This window comes from Ceratotherium simum, chromosome 6, assembly GCF_057802395.1.
Source record: "Ceratotherium simum simum isolate JZ-2026a chromosome 6, ASM5780239v1, whole genome shotgun sequence".
Taxonomy (NCBI): Eukaryota; Metazoa; Chordata; class Mammalia; order Perissodactyla; family Rhinocerotidae; genus Ceratotherium; species Ceratotherium simum.
The window spans coordinates 37,190,264-37,205,320 of record NC_141905.1 but is presented as its reverse complement, the minus strand read 5'-3'; the positions used below and the strand labels follow the sequence as shown (position 1 = coordinate 37,205,320).

The 15,057-nt window shown below is 34.0% G+C and overlaps 1 protein-coding gene across 9 annotated transcripts in view; it reads right to left on the bottom strand.

Moving 5' to 3' along the window:
• Positions 1–15,057, bottom strand: part of JMJD1C (jumonji domain containing 1C) — a 343,413-nt gene that overhangs the window by 48,955 nt on the left and 279,401 nt on the right. Inside the window, exon 1 of one of the 9 annotated variants that reach the window (XM_087432154.1) lies at positions 20–143. The exons of the other annotated variants lie outside the window; for them this stretch is intronic. The gene's annotated coding sequence lies outside the window, so the exon portion shown is untranslated. Of the gene's footprint in view, positions 1–19; positions 144–15,057 lie in introns of those variants that run through there. 9 annotated transcript variants of the gene reach the window in all.

Genomic DNA, 15,057 nt, shown 5'->3' with positions numbered 1-15,057 from the left:
AATAATCCCAACACACTACCTGGTTATGACAGACATATTACTGCTGAAGTCATCCTCCTCTATGTATGTATAGTGCTTTGTAAGTTACAGGTACTTCTGTTAACTTGTAGTTATCATTCCCATTTTAAAGAGGCTCACAAAAGGATAAATGATCAAATCTTGTAAGAGTTGTCAGCAGGTAGCCAAATGAAGTTTTTTTTCCATTTACTGACCTGAAAAATTTTGTGGAAGTGCTAAAAATCAGATACAAGGCTATAAGCATCACATAGAAGAGAAATTAAGGATGTGTAATTAAAAACTAGCTATGAATATTCATTATCTTTCACAGAATGCAAATGACTAATAAAGAACTTTAGCTTTCCTTGAGTTTATGAGATTAAAAAACAATTTAACTGCACAGCACTTCAATTTTCAGTAACTGTAGTAGTTACCTACACACATAATTTTTATATTCAATAATTAAAATATGTATTCTTTAATTTCCCCAAAACAAATCACCTAGATAGTGAATAGCATCCTCTGTGAATCTCCACTCTTCCATAAACTCTTATCCATGTATTATACTGCTAGTTACAACCTCCAGCAAATGACTAATGGGAAAAAAAAAAATCAGTTCAGTAAGATCTGCTTTTACTAGAACCTTATACAGAAAACATGGAAAAGTTCTAAACACTGCCATAAGTAAGGGTCTGGACTATATTTATTGTTTGCTTGGGTGCTGTGTCCTGCTTTTGCAAAGACAGAGGTTAGCTCTAACTGAACATTAGTGCACCTTAATGTAAATAATAACAAAGAAAAGTAGCTAACATGATTGTGCATTTACTATGGCAGATACTATGCTGAGTGCTTTCCATACATATCAATTTTTGTAACAATTTTGTGATGCTAAAATTATTATTACCTTTTTTACACGTTATACCCAGAGAGGTTCATGGTTATAGTTAGGATGTGATGGAGAGACCTACTCTTTGAACCTAAGTCTGTGACTCTAAAACTCACATTCTGTTGACCTACTCTCTGTCTCTTGAACTAGTACAATGAAAAGGAATGAATAATAGACTGTTTACTGTGACTGTCTTTCAAAATTTGACACATTTCTTTACACTATATGTAAGAGGTTAAAGCCAACATTATTTTATGAAGTCAGAATGGGTCAAAAGCAAAGAACTGAACATCAGGTAGAAGTTATCTTTTTGTAACCTTTTCACATTGGTTATGTGAAATTCCACATGCAGCAATAGTCTAACACTCATCAAAGAGGGGAGACTTAGAATGTTAAACTCATGCAAACTTATAATCAGAAAGCATAAAAGAGAAAATAATCGTTTTGACAATGTGATTTAGTAGTTACCTACAAATTCCCAAATGCTGTATTTCTAGGTAAACACTGCCCTGAATTACTATTTGAGATCATCGAAACACAGATTTCATTTCCATGTGTTCAGAAAAACACGATGGAATTTAAAATAAAAATACATTCCTCAAAAGATGAAAAGTTAAAAATCAGCTTGGAGGCCGGCCCCGTGGCTTAGCGGTTAAGTGTGCGCGCTCCGCTGCTGGCGGCCCGGGTTCGGATCCCGGGCGCGTACCGACGCACCGCTTCTCCGGCCATGCTGAGGCCACGTCCCACATACAGCAACTAGAAGGATGTGCAGCTATGACATACAACTATTTAGTGGGGCTTCGGAGGAAAAAATAAATAAATAAATAAAAGTAAAAAAAATAATAATAAATAAAATCAGCTTGGAATCTGTATTTTGACAGATTACTGTACTAACGTAATTTTTCAAGATTCTCTACTTCCATCTCAGTTCAAAGGAAAAAAGAAACAATAGTACAAAAAATAAGATTACATACAACTACCTACTGGGGCTTTGGGGGAAAAATAAATAAATAAATAAAATTATTAAAAAAAAAAAAATAAGATTACAGCACTAAAACATTCAGATATGCCTGACTAGGTTTAATAATAGCAATATAATGGCAGTGTTCAAAATATATGTAACACATTTTCTAAGATAATAAGGGAACAATTTGTCTTACCCTAATAATATGCTCCTTATCAGGTCAACAAATATTTTCTTTATGTCACACATACTCTCAATTTAACTACTGACAAAAGAGCCAGTAGAGGCATGAATTAGGTAATAATATACCAGTTACTTTCTATCTAGGTGACTGAGCTGATTACTCAATAATTATAGGCTATTTGCTCTAAAGGCCTAACTGATGTCTAGAATAGCACTTTCATCCTAGGATACAAGAAATATCATAAAACTAGAGCAGTTTCTCTCCCTTTGGACAATTTCTGATAGAGAATGACCTAACGCTTGCTTTCAAACTGATACTGATGTGTAGCTTAGTAATGGAATGATTTATCCCCCTGCAATAAAATCCTTGACCTTTGTAGTGACATCTTAAATCCCATTGTATTACATAAATTCTCCCATAAAAATTATACTTTATTGTATTTTATAAGAGTTATCATAAACGTAACAATCTGTATCTTGAATGTCAGGTTAGGTGATCGATCATGCTTTGCCACACCAATTCTGCCACAGTCATAATTTAAATTTGTGCTTCAGCAAAACTACAAATAACTGCTTGCCCTGAGATCCCTGGGGTTGCTAGCCAACAGTTAAAAACATGAATGTAAAGTTCACATAGGTCAAGAGTGACATCACTGCCATCATACCAATTCTTGCATAACTTGCAAAAGAATCCACTTTGTTAATAAGGATTTACTGGGACAGGAAACCTACTAAGTTTGACAACTGCTACAGAGGTCTTCAAAAAGCAAAGTTGTCTAAACCATCTAGAGTTTATTAAATGCAGCTACCACTGAGGGCTTCCAAAATTTTTGACGATTTAAAGAGTTGGAAAACTTTTCCTATAAAGAGCCAGAGAATAAATAAGTTAGGCTTTGCGGGTCATACCATCTCTGTCGTCAACTACTCAACTCTGCTACTGTAGCACCAAAAGTAGCCTAACAATACCATAAATAATATATAAATGAATGAGCATGGCTGTGTTCCAATAAACTTTATCATTGGCATTATGAAATTACAATTTCACAAAATGTTCAGGTGTCATGACACATTACTCTTGAGTTTTTTTCAACCATTAAAATGTAAAAGGCCTTATAAAAAACAGGAGGCTGGTTGAATTTGGCCTGTGGTGTAGTTTGCCTACCCTGACCTAAAACAAGAACAAATAAACTACTGGTACAAAGCAAGATCAAAAAATTCTCTTCAATGCAGTGCAATGCAATTTGATAGCAAATTGACTGCAAACTCTATTTCCATAAATGGCTGGCTGCATTACATATATTCATGAGTATAGGAAAGTAACCCAATTGCCAAATCCTTTCCATTAAAAAAGAAAAAATATTTTAAGATAAATCATTTCTTTTTTTTGTGAGGAGGACTAGCCATGAGCTAACATCCGATGCCAATCTTCCCCTTTTTTCTTGAGGAAGATTGGCCCTGGGCTAACATCCGTGCCCATCCTCCTCTACTTTATATGGGACGCCACCACAGCATGGCTTAGCAAGTGGTACGTCAGCACGCGCCCGGGATCTGAACCTGTAAACCCCGGGCCGCCACAGTGGAGCACGCACACTTAACCACTGAGGCACCAGGTCGGCCCAAAGATAAATCATTTCTTAAGGCTTTCACAAGTAAATGAGTTACCCTGATACATTCCTGTACCATATTTAGCTTTCCAAATATAATAATGTACTTGATTTTAGTGTGGAAAAATTACCTACTTTGAAAGATAAGATTTACTCCTTTAATTGAATGAGAATTATAATCATTATATACAGAGGTTGGTACCATCCACTTCTCTGGATTCCATAGTAGTAGGTAAAAATAGGTACATGCATTGAAAAAGAAGAAATTTTCTAAAGATAAGTGTTCCAACATTAATCCTATCTTTCATATATCTGATTTATTAAGAATGCCAGAGATTAGTTTTTACATTTCTCTCTATATATAACCTTTTTCAAGACAAATATATTTAAAAAATTTACATAATTAACGCAATAGATAATTAAGTTCTTTGTACACCTATTTGTAATTCCTGGTTGGTTTGGGTTAATTCAGAAGCCTAGAATCCAGTCTATGATTTAAATCAAAGCAATAGAATTTCTACCTTTTAAAAACAATATTATAGATTCAAATGGCAGGAAGAGGGAATAGGCCAACGTTTTTATATTATCTATACAACTCTTTCCTCATTCATATAATCAAGGAACTAATGTGATACATGCTCATTCTGTCTAAACTATTTATATTCTGAAACAACATGAGAAAAATCTAATTTCTAAATAGAAAGGATGTAAATAGTCAATACAATGAAATTCTATTTTTACTTAATACTATGAATGGAAATAGTTCTAGAAATGGGATTGATGTTCAGAAAACCTGAATGACGTTTAGGTGTATTTTTTCTTGGTTCAAAAATGATTCAGGGCCGGCCCCGTGGCTTAGTGGTTAAGTGCGTGCGCTCCGCTACTGGCGGCCCGGGGTTCGGATCCCAGGCGCGCACCGATGCACCACTTCTCCGGCCATGCTGAGGCCGCGTCCCACATACAGCAACTAGAAGGATGTGCAGCTATGACTACAACTATCTACTGGGGCTTTGGGGGAAAAAATAAATAAATAAAATTATAAAAAAAAAAAAAATGATTCAGTTGTACAAGGGAAAACAAAACAGTAAACTCCAACATTTTAATCTTTTGTAATTCTTAAATAAATGCTTTCAAGTAATATTCTTAGCATTAGAGTTTTATTTTTATTTGAAACAAAAATAGAAAAATAAAGTGATGAATGACCCTGACCCCACAATGCTCCAAACAATTTCAGTCAATAGCTTAAAAAAAATTAGAAATATTCTGGTGTACTATATTTTTTCCCTAAAGATAACATTTCTTTAGGTATCTTCATCAGACACTGTGGCCTAAAGGCAGATGATTCCTTGAAGTTAAGACAATGTGTAGCACATCAATGGGCAAGTCATTTTAAGTTTGTCCATGCATAAAATGAAAACATCACCCTAGTTTTCCCCACATTTTTCATGTTTTGAATACCATAATTAAATTATCTAATATGCAGAAGGCTCTACAAATGTTATAGGATCCTAGAGCTAAATATTTTGTCCTTTTCATAAAACGAGAACTGTAAATACAATCAGAGCTTTGAGTTGTTATTAGCAATGATGGTTTATAGGATTGATGGTTTATAGGATTATAAATATATGAGATATACATTTATAAAATCTCTGGTTAAAAGTTAAGATTGAAAATTGAGTGTTTTTTCTCCAGGTAAGAGAAAGTAATTTAACTATCTCTGTATGGGGAGATTACATCAACAATTTCATTTATACTATCTCCTAAGGAACACAGATATTCATTTAAAAAAAAAAAAAAAACAGAGGAGAGGAGGACCCAAACAGGGAGACAAATAGAGTAATTCTTTGCTTCTCTACTTCCTCCAAGAGCTGACTGTATGACACGGTGAAAAAGAAAACGATTAGGGTTGAAGAAGATGAAAATGTCATCACCACATCCTGCCACAAAATTGTCTCCAAATATTACTGGGAGAAATGATCAATAGTTTTCAAATATTTTACCTGACATTTTCTGCTACATAAGATAAATGCTATGTTATTTCTAACATAATTCTGAATCTGTATTGTCAATTTTGCCGACTTGATTTGATAACTTCATAACACATTATATGATAAAACCTAAAATTTTCCAGATTTATCGTCATTGCTAAAATTTTAAGTTTTAGGTAGAAAATGAAATTATTATAATTATTTAGAAACTACTTGCTTTCAGGTTTATATACAGGAAAGCAAGTAGTTTCCTGATATATATAATGTACACAGACTTTATACATCCACACTAAAAAACAAACAAAAAAATTATATAAGACCTCAATGTACACAAATCATAATTAAGCTGGTATACAGGATTCACTCAACTCTGATCCTTAATTTGTGTGATTTTTTTTTTTAGAAAAAACAAAACTGACTTCAATGGCAATTAAGCCTCACTTTTAGAAAAGTAAGCTTTAGAAGCAATGACCTGATACAAATAGTCTGTGTGGTCTTAGGAAGGTCTTGCCAAATACAATTAAAGGGATTGACTGCCTGTAGAAATCAGTGAGCATGCCTGAGGTCAGCAGTGCATCTAGAAGTGGGACCTACGCTATGGATTACAAGCACATAAAACAAGGAGACAGACTATTTCTTTTACTTATTTTAAGGACTTACTTTTACGCTTTTTCTTCAGAAGTGTTTCTGTCCGAGCCTTAATAATTATCTTGTCAATATATTACTATAACATGAAAGCATCACCCTTCTAGCATATCCTTTCTTTTTTTTTTTTTGTGAGGAAGATCAGCCCTGTGCTAACATCCATGCCAATCCTTTTTTTTTTTTTGCTGAGGAAGACCAGCCCTGAGCTAACATCTATTGCCAATCCTCCTCCTTTTTTTTTTCTTTTCCCTTTTTCTCCCCAAAGCCCCAGTAGATAGTTTGTTTTTTTTTTTAAGGTCTACTTTTTTATTTTATTTTCTTCCCCCAAAGCCCCAGTAAATAGTTGTATATCATAGCTGAACATCCTTCTAGTTGCTTTATGGGGGATGCAGCCTCAGCATGGCCAGAGAAGCGGTGCGTCGGTGCGCGCCTGGGATCCCAACCCGGGCTGCCAGCAGCGGAGCACGCGCAGTTAACCGCTAAGCCACAGGGCCGGCCCTCCAGTAGATAGTTGTATGTCATAGTTGCACATCCTTCTAGGTGCTCTATGTGGGACGTGGCCTCAGCATGGCCAGATAAGCGGTACGTCGGCGCGTGCTCGGGATCCGAACCTGTGCTGCCTGTAGCGGAGCACATGCACTTAGCCACTAAGCCATGGGGCCGGTCCTAGAATATCCTTTTTCTGATGATGTCGTGATTAAAATAACCTACAAATCTTTCTAAATTGTTTACCATATCTCACGGCTCCTAGTTTCAGAAAAGCAATTATATGAAGCACATGAATGTTAAAAAAGAAAGAAAACAAATATGTTTGGTCCTTTGCAATGATAACATAATTTATCTTTACCTATAAAAATAAATAAAAATGGGAGAATTATATTAGTTAATAATCATTTCAGAGGATTACTACAGCTAAAACCCTGTAGCTTGATCCCAGATTATTAACCCCGGGGAGTAGGGGAGAGAGGAGAAGGCCATCATCCTCGAAAAACTACCTTGAAGCTTACTGTCACTGTAAGCAACCGGCCATTACATATCCATCCAAATATTTTAGGACTCTCTCCTTGAAACCTCTATTTGGTATTACTTGCCGTTAGTCATATCATTAATAACTAAGAAGGAAAAGGTTAACATTAATTTAAGAGAAGTATATACCACGAGAAATTATGAAAACAGTGAAAAGTTCCTAAACTTTTAAAAAGTCTCAAGATTTTTAATTTTATGTATAGTTATAGTTCTATGATGTTTCTCTGGGCTCATGATTTCCCCAAATTGAACAAACTGAGAATATGATAATGTGAAACAATATTCCCATATTATTTTCATTATATATACCTTCATCACTGAATGAATTTCAAAGTTCATTTTCTGTTTACTTAAAAAATATTTACTCTGCTGAAATATTTGGCAATCCATAATTCTTGGGAACTCAAATGCTACTGTAAATGTCATTTAAAGTGAGAAAGGTTCTAACTACAACGATCTCTACTTCCACTGAATATTTTAAGTTACTCTATTAGCTTATTTTGACACATTCTGATTTAGAAAAGTGACTTTGGGCCAGCCCCGTGGCTTAGCGGTTAAGTGCGTGCTCTCCGCTGCCGGCGGCCCGGGTTCGGATCCCGGGTGCGCGCCGAGGCACCACTCCCTCCAGCCATGTTGAGGCCGCATCCCACATACAGCAACTAGAAGGATGTGCAGCTATGACAGACAACTATGTACTGGGGCTTTGGGGGAAAAATAAATAAATAAAATCTTTAAAAAAAAAAAAAAAAAAAAGAAAAGTGACTTTGGCCTAAAGGCTTTCACCAAAAATTATCAATACACAAGAAAAAAAACCCAAAATATGTTTAATGGAATTTCAACTCAGAAAAGGTTGCCACAGTTTTAGTTAATTCTTTATAGTTCAAAATGTATCCAATTCATCCTTATAAACTAAAATATGCTCAACTGAACATTAATGTTTTTCAAACTTCACAGCATATTAATAACTTGTATTATTTATCAAATATATTTCCTTAGGGATAAGAATATAAACATTTGCACTCTGACAAAAACAGTCTGTAACATTAGTACTGATAAAAGTAGACTAAATAAAATAGAACCAAATTTTAGACTTCTAACAAAAGAACAAATCTCAAATCACAAACATACGAGGCAAAAAAAAAAATAAGACTATTTTAACATAATTTTCTATAATTATTAGTCTGATTTACTATCCTGGAATTAAAATATTTCCCCAAAGAAAATCCATTTAGGTAACTGGATACAGCTTTAAAAATACTATATCTCAGCTCAAAAGATCAAAGATCACAAATACAATCACAACAACATGCCTTTTCTTCATTATTTTTCCAACTAGAAAGAATAACAGAACATTTTTCAAGAATGATTACTTTCCTAAATTATTCTAAGGATCAAAGCCTCAACTGCAGAGTTCATAAGCATTTACTATGAAACAGACACTGTGCTAAACATTTTACATTCACGATGGCATTTAATTCTTAAAATAACCTGATGAGGGGCCAGCCCCATAATGTAGCAGTTAAGTGCTTGAGGTCCGCTGCTGGCGGCCCGGGGTTCGGATCCCGGGCACACACCAACGCACTGCTTTCTATCAGGCCATGCAGTGGCAGCGTCCCACATAAAGTGGAGGAAGATGGGCACAGATGTTAGCTCAGGGCCAGTCTTCCTCAGCAAAAAGAGGAGGATTGGCATGGATGTTCGCTCAGGGCTGGCTGATCTTCCTCACAAAAAATAAAAAAATAAAAAATAACCTTATGATACAAGCATTGTTATCCCCATTTTACAGATGAGAAATCAAGGCAAAGACAGATTAGGAGATTTGTAGAGGGTTACACAAATTGTAAATAGTGGTGTACGGATATGAACAAAGGCAAATTTGAACTTCACACTTTTAATTGTCACAATATACTACACTTCCTTTAACATCTTCTTGCCTTTGCATATTCCTATTCTATCTGGTCTGTAATGACTTTCCCATCCATCAATGGATGCCTAACTCATTGTTAAAAATTTAAGCCAATTTTGAATATTCATGCATTTTGATGCAGTAATTTTACTACTAAAAATTTCTTCTGAGGACATGCAAAAGGCAGACAAAGATTTACAAATAAAGATTTACAACAGCTCTCATAAGAGGAAAAAAAAAAATCAAACACCTAAATGTCACCATTAGGGGATAGAAGATGGTAGTTCTATCTTGGTGATTAGATTACCATTAACAATTTTTAGTAACATGCAAAAAAGCTGATGTGAAATTAAAGTCAAAAAACAGAAAACAATCTAAGTGAGGGATAACACACTTTTTATGTAAAGAGATGGAGAATAAATATCTTAGGGCTTTGTAGGCAATATTCTACTATTCAACTCTGCCATTTTAGCACAAAAAAGGAGCCACAGATAATACAGTTTAAAAATGTACCATTCTTAGCTTACAAACAGTAAAAAAACAGGCAATGGGTCAGACTTGGCCTGTGGGCTATAGTTTGCTGACACCAGACCTAAATGATCACCAACTATATAAAGAAAATAATTCCACATACACACACAAAAGCCTGGAAGGAAATGTGTCAAATTTTTAATGGTAGTTGTCTCTTGGTGGCAGAGTTATGGGTAAATACTATCCTTCTTCTTTTAATTTTTCTGTATTTTTTTTTAAAGATTTTATTTATTCAGTTTTTTCCCCCCAAAGCCCCAGTAGACAGTTGTATGTCATAGGTTCACATCCTTCTAGTTGCTGTACGTGGGACTCGGCCTCACGTTGGACGGAGAAGTGGTGCCTCGGGGCGCTCCCGGGATCCGAACCCGGGCCGCCAGCATCAGAGCGTGCGCACTTAACCGCTAACCCACGGAGCCGGCCCTGTATTTTTTTTTAATAAAAAGCATATGTTAACGAAATCAGAAAAAAATAATTCAAAGATCAAAGAAAAAGAAAGACAACTCCTTAAGTAAATCTTTCCTAAAAGATTAACTTCGGACATTTATTTGCTATAGCCTTTGTGCTCTTTCATAGTCTTGAAGATACCCCTATCTTCATATCACATTACATTACAATTTTCTGTCTTTTTTGTTGACTTCACTAAGTATCTTGAGGTGTTTAATTCTCATCTTTTTATTTCAACTGTCTAGAATTTATTAGCCAGGTAATCAATAAGTCAAAATTTTATTGGTTGAATCAGGTGACTTCACAAAGGTATTATTCAAAAGAACTTTCTTGAAAAATAAAATTTGGTAGTTTCTAACTGGGAAAAATATTGCAATTATAATATTACAATGAAAGCTGTCTTTTATACGTAAAAAGTTGTTAGACATCATACAGAGTACTGCCCAAGTAGACATTAGGGCTAATGACAAAAAGGTACGTCACAAAGAAATATAAATGAGAAAAAACTGGGAAAAGAAAAGTTCTATCTCACCATTATTCAAGAACCACAAAATTTAAATTTATTCTAGTTTTTTGGTTGATCAGACCAGGAAAGTTAAAAAATTTATGACACCAGGATTGGCAAGGCAAAAACTAAGACACACACAAACACTATTTGTGGGAGAGAAAAAGACTTTTCCCAAAGGCAATTTGATAACACATCCTATTCTGAAACAGTGGATGTTTCTGTAACTCGAAGTAGCTCACAAGAACTTGGAGAAAATAGGTGTATTATGTTAGTATAACACAGAAGTAACGTTGGTTCATATGCCATTTTTTTTTTTTGCACTATCTGGTATGAGTAGCTGAATGAGTATACAAATAAAGCTGAACACAATACTAGACACAATACCACCTATTCCACTTTATTTTCCTAGTTTAATGTAACCACATGCAGACTTAGAAGTTCACCTTGATGAGACTGCCCCAACTTTCTTTCATTTTGCTTTTGACTCCATAATTCAGCAATCTCAATTCTTTCTGACATATTCTTGATATCAAGCAACTTTCACCTTTTTCTTAAAGGTAAAGTTCTATATTTACCTAACTTTATTTATTAGAAACATAATGTATCTTTTTCAAGTTGACTACTATTTTTATAGACTTATTGTTTATATTAGTACTCCTATTAAAAAATCTACTCCAACACTATTTTTCTCAAAATCCTTGTCACCTCAGTGTGAGATTTTGTAGAACGTGAGGTTTTTCACAGCTATGTATATATTTTACTTACATACTCTTCCACCCAATAATTAACTTTCGAGGAATCTAAGGAAATAAATAAATGAATAACAAAACAAAATAAGGATCTCTTATGTACAAGAAGGATCTCTCTGTGTTTTAAAACAGAAAAAAAGGTTTTATAGTTGATCATATGCCCATACAACAAAATACAATAAGGATAGTAAAAAGGATTATGTAGACACATGCTTATTGACATGGAAAGAAGCTAATGACTCAGGAAGAGAAAAACAAATTACAGAATGAGAAGAATAGGGTGAGGTGTTTCATTACTATCAAAATCTATCTGTAAGGGTGCGTACATTATGTATGTTGTGTGTGTATACATATTATAGATAGATAGATATGCAAGATATATACCAAATATCTTTTTTTCTGCTCTACTTTTATGTCTTTTCTGAAAGTTATCTTGCAACGAGCATGTATTTCTTTTATAATGAGAAAAAGAAATTAAACTAGTTTTAAAATGCAAAAGAATGATGTCAACAACTTGCTCATATTAATACTAATTTCCTTTGTTATACATTAAAGTTTCATCTGAAGAAACGTACTTTCAATAACAATTACAATACAATCTGATAGTTAAGTACAATGAGTATATTCCATAGAAACTTAGCTAGTTTAGAAATTTTTGATACACTTGAGATATTGATACACTCAATACTTTGAGTGTATAGAAGAAAAAGGAAATACTTTTTTTACACTAGAGATTATGGTACAAAGAAACATTTTACTATGCATTTGATGGTGAACTTCGGAGGGAAAAATAACCAACAAGAGAAGAGCACACACATATAAGTAACTGACTTTTTAAAAAAAGATAATTTACGGGCCGGCCCCGTGGCTTAGCAGTTAAGTGCACACGCTCCGCTGCTGGCGGCCCGGGTTCGGATCCCGGGCGCGCACCAATGCACCGCTTCTCCGGCCATGCTGAGGCCGCGTCCCACGTACAGCAACTAGAAGGATGTGCAGCTATGACATACAACTATCTACTGGGGCTTTGAGGGAAAAATAAATAAATAAAATTTAAAAAAATAATAAAATATAAAAAAATAAAGATAATTTAGAAAGCACCATGTAAAATAGATATTTTATATTCATTGAGAAAACTTAACATGGCATTTCAAATATTGTACTAGAGGATTAAATATCCATTTTTATAAGTATTTCGCCAATATTTAAGAAAACCAACATGGTGAACACAAAACCAAACTTCATCAGTTCCCAATTATTCACAGAAAGATTACTTATTTTATGTATCCTGGGCCAGCTGCCCCTTCACTCTTAGAAGGCTCATCTCTATATTGCCACCCCTGAAAAAAGCACTGCCAATACTCAGGCTTTCCAGCTTTGTTCAAAGTTAACCAAGATGAGCCAATACGATGAAAGTCATATCCGCTACCCCTCAAAACATTACAAAACCAAAATTTAATGACTCTGGATTGTTGGCATTACCACTCTTCAGTCATCCTAGATTGAACGGTATCTTTAGGTTTTAATACAGCTTAAATATATCCTAAAGTAACTGTGTATATATCATAACAACAAACTCTATAATTTATCAGCTATAATTAATTTATCAAATAATCAAAAAGCATTTTGGAATGGCATATACTATAATAATATACATGTCCTATTACATCAAATCATAAGGAAACAACTACATATCTTGCTTTATTTGTTCAATTATATCAGAGTTAAATAAAAGGTTAACTAGACTATTTTTATTATGTTAACTAAAAATAACTACCATTTGGGTTTCTCTGCTAATCTCCCAACTGAAACTGATCTTTCAAAAAAATACTGTCTTGAATAACTTTATGCAGACCTGTAACATTTTTTTGCATTTTTAACTACAACTTGCTAAGTGTCATTGGTTTAAGGTCCTCTCCTTTCAGAATTACCAGAGCAAAAATCAGAACAATTAAGTAAAAGTTTTAAAACCACTTGAAGGAAAATGTGTTTCCTTCTAAAGCCACATGTTAACATTCTTTGTGATACTTTTAATAACAGTTTTGAACTTTTTTATGGCAGTTCAACAGTCTGGAAGGCGATTTTTCTTTCAAAGCTATTTATTGGCATGGTTTTTACACAGTTGAGTCATCATGAGTTCAACCTATTGAGTCACCTGCTTACAGCATCTACCAACCACAATTTACTAACTGCAGCTTCCTCAAACCAACAACTGAACAAACTCAGGAAGGCCTGGGAACTGTTTAATGTTTTCCAAAGTAGCAACTGAAAATATTCTTTCAGAACAGACCAAGTTTAAAAAAATAAAACAAAAAAAGAACTCTCTTGCCATGGATGAGCACTCCACCTATGGCAATCTCACTCTACTTTGTGTTCTCCCATCCTGGTGGGGAGACGGAGTTCAACTTAAGAAAGAAATAAAATTATATGCTTCCATAATATTTTTTGGAAAGTATTCTACTAAAAATAATTCCTAGGTACAAGCTAATACTGAGTTGCAGTATACATATGATCGTGTCAATGACTATTCTATTATACAGAGTGAACATTTATTTAAAAAATATAAAATGTAAAGGATATAATTTCAAAACTAATACCACACCACACACTTTCTGGAGCTGATTTTCACTATGTCCAATATACTGCTATGGAAATGATAAACCTACAAACTTGAAGAACTATTGTACCATACTTTTCTTTTCTCAGAAATAATACTTGAAAAGAGACATCACAGAAGCAATAAGAATACAGAATTTCCAAGACTGTCATCCACAGTGTTAAATGCAAAGGTTCAGCAGAATAAGGATGGAGACTGGAATAATCTATTTGATAATTAAGAGATTATTAGTGATCTTAACAACATTAGTTTTGTGGAAGTACAGGCAGAAGACAGGCTGCAATAATTTGGAGATGTTATTGAAAGGTAAGAAAATATAAATATAAAAGGTCAAATTATATTTATAATAAGCCTAGCTATGAAGCAAAGGAGTAACATGAGGCAATAACTAGAATGGGTGTGATGAGAGAACCTTTATTTATTTTTTTATATTAGAATGTAGATAAATTTATGTAACAAAGGAAAAGAAAAACAACAAACAGGAATAGATTTAAGATATGGTAAACAGAACAAGGTATCTTTGAAGATGGATTCTGGAGCACGAGGACAGAGATTAGCCTTTGAAAACACAAGGGAGAGAGAAGAAAAATTTCAAGACTATAAAACACAAAAAAAGGAATGAGTATACCCCAAGTAGGATATATCATAAAGATAAAAAGAACTGCAAAAAAAAATTTAGACTGTTTTCAGCAATTATACTGTTGAGGTAATATTAGTGTTGTTATTCTAAGTCTGGCAGTTGCATAATGTAGGACAAAGCAAATTAGTAAATATCTGATATTCTAATTCTATCATTCCTGATGTTGCTGAGAACTTGTAACTTTTTAGAACATATCTACTGTGAATAATTAGAATTGACTATACATATGTAGACACTTTTTTATGTATGTATGTACACACACACACAAAAGCATAAAAAGAAACATTTACGGATTAGCTTTAAAATGGCCATGAATTGGTAATCGTTAAAGCTGGATGTACTGGGAATTCATTTTATTATTCTATGTCTACA